Genomic DNA, 10,614 nt, shown 5'->3' with positions numbered 1-10,614 from the left:
GATGATGATGATGATGATGCAGAAACAGCTGTTAAACACAAACAAAAAATAGATCATATATAGTGAATAGAATACTGGCTGAACTGTAACTGATTTTAAATCTTCAGGTGGTAGAAACAAAGAAACAAAAGACAGCAACTGTTTACTCACAGCGCTGCACTTGTTGCTTTGAAGGAGAGATACTCAGCATCGTCTCTCCAGCTCTTCATCTTCATCCATCAGTGAGATGCAAACAGACGAGAATCAGAATGTCATTAAATGAATATCTTCTTGTACGTGGGCTGGAATGATGGTGTGTATGACAGCGTGTACATCTCTCTAAAACAAACAGGAAACCAGACCCACCATGCTTCAGCAGGAGCATGTGAGCGTTGTTCATCACAGAGGAGCCAGAGGGTGGATGCAGCTTCTTCTGGAGGGACACATCTACATCTTAATACAAATGTGTATTAATACCAGCACATGGTGGAAATACTCTTTTACAAGTAAAAGTCCTGCATTCAAATTGTACTTACTCAAAGTCTAACTGAAGTAAAAGTACAACAAATTGAGCATTAAAATAAACTTTAAGGACCAAAAATAAAAGTAGTTATACATTTATTAATGCATTCATTTATTTATACTTAAGACATTTTTCGTCCTCCATAAGACACAGGAGGTATATATATATATATATATATATATATATATATATATATATATATATACTGAATATATTTATGTGGGATTTTAGTTCCCTGTAATAAAGCATCTTAACATATTAAATAACATTAACAATAACAAAATGGTTCTCGATGGAGTTATTTTTTTAAATTTACAACTGTGTGATTATAAATACCGTGGCTCATTGGGTAGAGAGGGTCGTCCGGAAACCGTAACGTCGGTGGTTCCGTCCTTGGCTGCTACATGTCCTGTGCCGAAGTGTACCGGAAGCTTGCAGTTGATGGCTGCAACACAGTTGTAAATATTTTGTATAGAATGGAAAAAACAACAACTCCATCGACAACCACAGAGGACAGCCGGACAGCTCTGAGGCTCTGAGGCAGGCCTTCCCAGGTAGTAGCTGGCTTCTCGGAGCCAATGATGACAGTGAGTCTTTGAACTGAGGTTAAGACTCAGTCGTGCTCTTGAGTCCTTCTATGAGGGGCCACAGGGTTGTAACCCTAACCACCTGCCCCCACAGACCTGCCCTTACAGACGTAGCACCCACCGGGGGAGCATGTCAGAAGTTAGGGTTAGAGTTAGGGTTAGGTTTGTTTAGAAGCGCGGCCCTCTTAAAACAAGCTTTGATAAAAGACCCCTAAAATAAATAAAAGGAATAAAAGAATAAAATATTAAACATTAACCTTAAAAAATAAATAAAAAATAATGGTTTAAAAACCATTTAAAGGAAAAATAAATAAGAAGCAAAACTAAGAGTTGTGATAAAAGGTGGTTAAACAAACCCTAAAACAAAACAAAATAGAAATAAAGGAATACAGTTATAAGGAATATTTTTTAATCAAATAACAATAACAGTTTTAAAACAATTAAAAGATAAAAAAAAAGAAAAGAAAGGAATAAAAGCTGTAAAAAATGTTTTGGTTAAAACAGCTTCGCAGCAGAGCACTCGCCAGCGGGGCAGTTGGAGAGGGAGTGTTTAAGGGAGGGGAGGTTAAAAGTTAAAACAGGATAAAAGCTCCATGTTCACCCCGGGGGGGTACAGGTTCATCCACCGAAGGGACCCTCGCTTTAAAAGGACTAGAAGTAAAATTCATAAAAATGGACAGCAGGGGATAAAGGAATAAAAACAAAATAATACACAGTGTTTCCTTGATAAATATATAAATAAAAACATAAACATAACACAATATATAATATAATAAAATAAATAAAATATAGCAAAGGTATAAATACACAGACAACACATCTAAAAGGTAAGTGCTTTAAAACGGGTGGGAAGAAGGGAAAAAACATGCAGGTGTGGAAAGGAAACACTGGTTAAAAGAGATAAGTGCTTTTAAAATGTGTAAAATTGTGTTCAATAAAATCATCCCATGACCGCCATTAAAAGAGGGGGCGGGGGGGTTTAAGAAAGGAGTCCTAAAAAAACGTCCAAGAGGGGGCCTCGTCTGCCAGCGGGGAGGAGGAGAGGAGGGCAGCATAGGGGAGGTGTGGCCCCACCATGGGAGGAATTAAATAGATGAATAAATTAAGGATAAATATAAATAACAAATATATAATATAAATAAATAGACAAACCAGTTAAAAAGGTTAAAAAAGGTGGATAAAAAAACCATGCATAATATTATAAAAAAGCACACACGTGAAAGACAATATAAATAACAAATATAAAGGGTACCATGGTGGGGCTGTGGAGGGGGGGGGTTAAAAGTAAGGCAGACGAGGCTCCCAGATGTAAAAGGGGGGATGGAAACAAACCTGACGGGGCGATCCATGGAAGGAGAAGGTAAAAAAAGGGGGGGGGGGGGCTTAAAAGAGCCACAGACTGGGTTAATATTTTTCGTTTAGCCCGTGAGGGTCTATGGTTCCCAGTCTGTGGATCCACTTCCTCTCCGCCGCTTGCCGCTGCGCCGTGCTCCACCGCTTGCTGCTCTCCAGACCCACACTCTGGAGACCGTGTGAGCCATGGAGTTTAAAATGGACATATAGGACGCTCGTGCCATTCCCCCTGTTGATCATGTAAAAGTGCTGCTTGATTCGCAGATGCAGTTCATTCTTTGTCTCCCCCACGTACAACCTGTGGCAGGCCCCGCACCTCACAGCGTAAACTACATTGGAGGCTGTGGGTGGCAGGGCCTGCCCCAAGTTAAAACCGAGTCTACTCTGGGGGTTAAAAACGTGGGGGAGACGCATAAAACCGATCTCCGAACCTCGAAGCGCTTCCCTCCTGGTCTCTCTCTTGTTGAGGTCCGTATGGACCAGGATATCTTTAAGGTTTTTACTTCTACGAAAGGCGGAGATCACACGACTGTCCCCAGGGCGGCACAGTGCTCCCTCGTCCCCTGAAAATGGTCTAAAATAGTTTAAAAAAAATGATGGGTGCAGTTTGAAAATGTTAAAACTAAAGGGACGAGGGACTGGGCCGGTTCTTGTGGGGTGCCCCTGCCGCCTCTGAAGGTGTCGGCGACCTCCGCCTTGATCGTCCTAAGGAAGCGCCTCGAGTAACCCCTGAGCCTCAATGCGCCAAAGAGGGTGCTGGTCGCCTCCTCGACGTGGCCCGGGAGGGTGCAGATCCTGTGGAACCGGATCAGCTGAGACTTGATGAGACCCCTGTACGTGTGTTTGGGGTGATAACTGGATTTATGAAGGAGTGCGTGGCGGTCGGTGTCCTTGAAGTGGACTTTGGTGGCCAGGGTCTTGTTCTGGTCGCTGGATCCTTGAAAGAAGACCCTGGTGTCCAGGAACTCGACCGAGAGGTGTTGGAGGGTATGTTTGAGCTTAATCTTGGGGTGATGTGTATTTAAGATGTCCAAAAATGTGTGAAAGTGCTCTTCAGTGTGGTCCCAGAGGCCGAAGATGTCGTCCAGGTACCGGAAATATAAGAGGGGTTTGTAGTGGAGTTTATCGAATGCTGTTCTCTCCCAATGGGCCAGGTAGATGTTAGCGTACACCGGGGAGTATTTCCGGCCCATTGCACATCCGCACAGCTGGAGATAATGTTTATTATTGAAGGTGAAGTCGTTCCGAGTCAGGGTGATGCTGAGGAGTTGAATGATTTCCTTGTCTGGTCTGGATGGGTCGGGATGTTTACTAAAGAGGTCTTGAATGGCAATGAGGCCGAGGGGGGTTTCTATGTTGGTGTACAGTGAATCTATGTCTGTGGTGAAGAGAAAGGTATGACCGGGTACCTGGAGGTTTTTAATTTTATTGATAAAGTGGTAGGTGTCCTGAAGATAACTGGGGTGGAGTTGGAAAAGCGGGTTAATAGAATGGTCGATGTATTCGGGTTAGGGTTAGGGTTAGGGGTTAGGTTTGGGTGGAAACGTGGCCTCCTGGTGGAGGTCACGGGGGGCACGGGCACAAGGGGAACATGTATCTCGAGGGATTTTGTAGTTCTTTAGGTTTTTTGTTAAAAAAGGTCCCCTTATAGTAAACAACCGTCCAAAAGAAGGTTAAAAAAAACAAAATTTTGATTTTTTTTTATAAAAAACAATAAAATAATCTAAAAATTAAAAGGAGGGGCAAAGGTTTAAAAACAGCATCAGAGCAGACACAAGACGGGCAGCGGGAGCGAAGGCTTAAAAGGAAACACTAGATCTCCAGGATTCGTCCCCCGATGAAAGTTCCCATAAAAGTCGTGAAAGTTAAAGGTACCGTCCAAAACAAAACACACAATGAATTAAAATCCATGCTTTGACAGAAGGGATGGAGAAGATGGAGATGGTGCTTTTTGGGAGGGGGATTGAGATAAAACAGTGTAAGAGCACACTAATACAGGGCGCTCCCTCAGTATAAATAACTTAAAAGAAATATATACAATATAAATAGAAATATATATACACACACACACACACACACAAATACATTAAAAGAAATATATACAATATAAATACAAATATATACACACACACACACACACACACACACACACACACACACAAGTTTAAAGTGCTATAAAAGGGAAGTGCCCACATCTAAAATATATTAAAAAAGTGCTTTAAGAAATAAGTGCAAAGTTAAAAACTAAGGGAACGCCAGGTTAAAATGTAAGTGCTATAAACTGTGTAAAAGTGTGCTCTGTTGCCATCCATCGTCAACCTTACTATGGAGGGAAGGTGAATCAAATGATTAAAACATTAAATGGTTAAAATGGACGGTCCTTCAATCACAATGTCTCCCGTCTGTGTGCGATAATTAAGAATTATTTAGTTAAAATAAGTGGGAGCCTCCCCTACCGTGCATGTCTAAATAATATAAACAGGGAATATACATTAATTAAAACATGCAATGTGTATATGTGTATATATATATATATATATATATATATATATATATATATATATAATAAAAGCATGCAAGGTTCCAAGCCACACAGGATTCAGTAAGTTAGGAAATTATATACACAGTAAATTATAATATAATAAATAATTATTGAGGATGTTGGCGCAACTCGTATTTTAGTATTTTAGCGTTTTTCTGAGCAGTGACGATTGGGTAGCTGGAAAACAAGGGTGAGTGTTTGGGATATAGAGCCAAACACTGAAGTCCTTTGACCCGTAGATAACGAGGCAGGGATGAGTGTCTAGCGTTGCATGTTGCAGACCTTCGATGAGGTAGACGTTGAGCACTGCAGTCCTTGGACCTGTGAGACGAAAGTCTGTAAGTAAATGTTGTCTAAAAAAGGAGGACTGGAAAACCAGGATGAGTGTTTAGTGTTGCATGTTGCAGACCTTACCTTAGAGGGAGGTACGCTAAGCGCTGAAGTCCTTTGACCTATGCTGGGAAACAGAGGTGAGCGTCTGGCGCCTGCTCTACTTTGGGGTTAGGCGTTAAATGCTGAAGTCGCTTGACCAAAGAGACAAAGAGTCCGTAAGGACGGCTGCGTCTATATAAAATATGGTATGTTATTGTATTAATTCAGCATGAAACACAAAAGAGTGCACAGTTTTTTGTATTTTAAAGAAAATGTATTGTTTGCTAACAACTCATCGAGCACCTAAGTAACGTTGATGGAAGGCAGATCTCCAGCACCATGGCACCCATTCCACGGTCCGGGGGTGTGTGGCCTAAAAGGTTCAATGTGTTTTCTGTACTTTTGTGCAATAATAATTGTGTTTCCTAATAATTGATGCATGAGAAACCATGGCAACCAAATAACATAGAACCAAAAACCAGCAACCATCAGATTAAAGAAACGATTTGTAATTTAACTAAACGGCAAATAACATGTGATATGAATACACTACATTGATTTAAATTGGCCCGAGACATGCTGTTAGAAAAGAAGGGAAAAAAGGCCGATCCTGCAACATGTGACTTGTTTTCAATACCGACTGCTTTCCTCCCTTAGAGGAGTAGTAGTACTTTAATAGTGACATTTCTGTGTAATACTTATGTTTATTATTACAGCTTGTTATCTGAGAAATATGATCTCATAAAACAGCTCGTGCTTTTCTTTAGTTTACCTGATAAAGTAATCGATTAAACTGACACTTGATTCTGAATGTGCATTATGGTAATATGATAGAATTTCTTACAAATCGTTTAAGTTGTTTGATTATTGTTTGTTATGAAACTCACTGATATGTTGTCTTATGACACTGTTCAACAGAGAGGGTCTGTGCTTCACCTCATCTCAGCTCAGGTTAAGCTAATGCCTGAACCTTATTGATTAATGATGTGCATATGTAAACCATTTTGAGTATTATGTGTTGATGTTTTGATATGTCCCTGATTGACGACAGGCTACAACGAAATCTGTTTCAACACCTTAATTATTCTGTCCACACGTCAGTAAACTTCTCTAGTCTCGCCTGTCAACGTTAACCAAACTAACTAGTGAACTGTCCAGATGATGGTACGTGTCAATCCGTCTGTTAGACTGTCCTTCAGTGTGAGCCATCAACAAATCAGTGTCCCATCCACTCCTCCTGTATTCCCATGAGCACTCTGTTCTAACGACTGCACAATTAGACACTTTTCACAACTATGATACAGATTGTTTCCTCCACAGGCTTGGTGTTTTCACTACACAAAGACAGCTCACCAACACCTTCCTATGCTAGTTGTTAATGATGTCCTTAACTAAAATCGTTATGAAATATTATTGACTTATGTTCCCAGAAGAAGGATTCTCCCTCTCTGTTCATGAAGATAACTAACTGTGTTGTATGAGAACGTTCCTGCCGAGGCCTTTGGGCCGCTGGTTTTGGTTGCTGGCTGTTTGTTTTCACTTGTTGTTCCATCAGTCTGAGACCAGAAGTCTGAGACCGAAACGTCTGTAACATCGGCCATCGGCCCCCACCTTTGCTCATTCTGTATAAAGAAAGCTTGTTCACTTTCTTCTTGGTTCTTCCTCACTGAGACTGAACTCATTCTGTTGTGATGATTGAACCTTCTCTGCGCAGAGAATAAATACTTAAAAGACAACCTGGTTTTTGGTATTATGTATTTCAGCATGAAAAAACTCACGCAAAGCGGGTATAGGAATATTTTCCACCACATGTGTCGCTCAGCGGCCATTTTGTGGTGTGGCTGCTGATCTTCAAAGGGGATGTAGCACTCTTCCAATACCTGGCCCCTTGTGAAGCCACACAATGCAGATGAGGCCATCCAAACTCATCTAAACCCAAACAATAAATGTTATCACTTCAAAGGTATTTTCATGTCTGACTTGCTGTAGTGTCATCCAGATCTCACCACTTAACCCTCTTCCCATGAAGACAATTCCAAAGCAGGGAACCTGGCCTTGGTGGATGCATCGGCGAACAGAGGAGGACGAGGACATCTGCGAAGGGGAGGACGAGATAATGTGCTTATATACTCTGTAGTCTTTGTTGTTAGACCTCTGAACCATCTGTGGGGAAAGAGCTCTATCCACCCAGCTGAATTAGTCTAAGTGTCTGTTCAATAAATATTTTTTTGAGTTTTCTCTTCATGGTTATTTCTCACAGGGAGGTTAAAACAATTATTTTCCACCACAACAAGTATGACAATCAGGGAATAACAGGTGATTTAATGACAAAAAAAATAAACGCACAGGACGCAGTCCAAAAACTGGGGGGCATCAAAGGTAATTCCAAACGCAAACACTGGAAAACTAAAACAGGCTGGACAAAGACAGATGACAGACTGACAATGAAACAAGGGAAGCTCACAGACTAAAGACACAAGGGGAGCAGGGCGGAGCAAACCAGGGCGAGTTAGACAATCACAAAACTGGGAAAGACAGGAAGTGAAACCTGACATGACACAAGAAAAAATAAAACAGGAAAAATCTAAACGAATGATGAAACAAGGAAAATACCAGAAACTCAATTATACCTTTACAAAGCAATTTGCATAGCAAATAGTTGCTTCAATATACATTTTCGTATATAAAACCTTAAATGTTGATTATTTTCTGGACAGCATTCAATTTTGAGGTGTTTCTAATGTAAACAGCAATAACATACAGCAGGGAGGCAGAATTAGAATCCCCAATGGCATGCAGTCCTGTACAACAGCACTACTTGCCACAACCTAAAATAAAAACCTGTCCATAAAATAATCAACTACTAACAGTATAAGCTTCAACTACTAATCAACTACTAACATTATAAGCTTCATAAAGGGAGAATTTAGGAAGGAGCTGTTGTATGGTATTGTACTAGGCTGTAGGCAAAACTAATTTGCAGAACAAATAAAAGATGTTAGCAGTGATTCAGAAGTCTGGAACCAGGCTCATTAAGGCTACATCCACATTACTCCGTTTCTATTTGAAAACATATGTTTTGCTCCGTTTACACTGAGCGTTCACACTACGCCGGCGTTTTGGAGCACCGAAAACGGAGGAGTTTAGAAATGCTCCCGAAGATGGATACGTTTGAAAACTCCGGGTAGCGTATTCGTGTGGACGGACGTAAACGCATACGTTTGGAAACGATGACGTAACACCGGCGATCGACTACCAGGTTAACTGACAACTGATCACAGGGCTGACCTTGTTGTCTTTACTAGCAGCTGTTGTCCAGTTAAAGTCTGCATGTCTGCGGAGGAAACAGCTGTTATTGTAGCGATCGGTGAGCGGCGTGAGAGAGAGAGAGAGAGAGATCAGTGAGCGGAGAGAGAGAGAGAGAGAGACAGAGAGAGAGAGAGAGAGAGAGAGAGATCAGTGAGCGGCGTGAGAGAGAGAGAGATCAGTGAGCGGAGAGAGAGAGAGAGAGAGACAGAGAGAGAGAGAGAGAGAGAGAGAGAGAGATCAGTGAGCGCGGAGAGAGAGAGAGAGAGAGAGACAGAGAGAGAGAGAGAGATAGAGAGAGAGAGAGAGAGAGAGAGAGAGAGAGAGAGATCAGTGAGCGGCGTGAGAGAGAGAGAGATCAGTGAGCGGAGAGAGAGAGAGAGAGAGACAGAGAGAGAGAGAGAGAGACAGAGAGAGAGAGAGAAATCAGTGAGCGGAGAGAGAGAGAGAGAGAGAGAGACAGAGAGAGAGAGAGAGAGAGAGAGAGAGAGAGAGACAGAGAGAGAGAGAGAGAGAGAGAGAGACAGAGAGAGAGAGAGAGGGAGAGAGAGACCCACAGCGCTGTAACTAACGTTAAGTCTGAAAAATAAAACGTATTAAACTTTCCACGAACTGTATCTGTTTGAGTTCATAGAGGAAGATTTTAGAGAAGATCTTAAGTATCAAACACATACTTACGATCATTAAAGACTACTTTATCACTCTGGTTGCTTAGTTACAAAATACGACAATCTACTTCCTGTTTACATCGGCGCATGCCCAGTGAACGTGAAGAGTCACGTGATATTAGTTTCCAGGCGTGTAATATGGACGGAGATCATTTAGAAAACGATGGCTGAAACGCTGTGTGGACGGAGAGTAATGTGGATGTAGCCTTAGTCTGTAGAGTGGTAATTAATTCAGCGTGTGTGTATAAATGGGGAAAGAAATATAAAAATGATGAATACATAGTACTTGTAAATGAGGTAAAATGTTTAAAAAGGCTCACCATAACCAGTTGACCTCCATTTTGGAACAACATGGCAGAAGGAAACATTCTGAATGAGTGCATGAGTGGTATACCAGGAGGAGAACAGTACAAGTGTGACCATTTGACCCCTGTAGTGAGGGACTGTGAGCGGCAAAACAACACTTAAAGCCATCACATGTAATGTCTTCTTTTTTAGACATTTTTCTACATCATGTAGGTCAGAGGTTCAGTTTATCTCACTAAAGCCGAATAACACACTTTAATCCACTGAAATATAAGCTGATCTGTCCAGGAAGTGTCTTCACTGACAGGTGAACCACCAGTGAGCCACTAGAGTGTGCCATAAAGCTACATTACATGTTATCATGTTAAATCCTCACTGTGGAAGATGCAGTGTGGTCTAGTCTGTGCACAGCAGAGAAGGACCGTTAGGGTTAGGATTATCACAAACAGGAGGCAGCACTATAATGTTCCAATGCCTCACTGATTAATATTTCCTGCTAAATAATATACATGCAGGGCCCAAATACTAAAGTGCACTGAAAGTGCGAGGAAACTATTGTTTTTGAAGAGAATGTTATTATTCTGCTGCAAAATCAAATCAAAAGCTCATGAAAATTGGGCTCGGGGTGTGGCCAGTGGGCTCCATAGCACCCACAAACACATGCCATGGTCCAAAGCTTCTTTGATGTTTTCAAATTTTGCTATCATTACTCTCATCTTAAAAAACAGATTCTAATTTTAGCCAGACAGAAAAGCCGTCATATTTGTGCGTTAATTGTCATTTTATGGGACATTAAGATGCACAAAAAACATTTCTTCCAGCCATGATAAATCTATTTATTATTAAGTTTGGATGTTGTAATTGGGCTTGAGCACGCCGAAATACAATGCCTAATTTCCAGCGCCACGCAGTCAACGAAGAAAATAATGTCTAGTTTAAGTTGTGCATGGTTGCGGAAATGTACATGCTGGCGTCCCA

The 10,614-nt window shown here is 41.3% G+C and overlaps 1 long non-coding RNA gene across 1 annotated transcript; it reads right to left on the bottom strand.

The window, feature by feature from the left end:
* On the bottom strand, positions 1–413 carry LOC137882466 (uncharacterized). Its single transcript, XR_011103956.1, has 3 exons — positions 346–413; positions 151–209; positions 1–28 (listed from the first exon to the last, which is right to left on the bottom strand). It is a non-coding gene; the product is annotated as an uncharacterized lncRNA (long non-coding RNA).
* Positions 414–10,614: the final 10,201 nt, after the last annotated feature.

Source organism: Cebidichthys violaceus, unplaced genomic scaffold (assembly GCF_023349555.1).
Source record: "Cebidichthys violaceus isolate CVI_PGR_0920_01 unplaced genomic scaffold, fCebVio1.0.p SCAF_32, whole genome shotgun sequence".
NCBI classification, from domain to species: Eukaryota; Metazoa; Chordata; class Actinopteri; order Perciformes; family Stichaeidae; genus Cebidichthys; species Cebidichthys violaceus.
The sequence above is the reverse complement of the archived record's forward strand: the minus strand, read 5'-3'. Positions and strand labels throughout refer to the sequence as shown.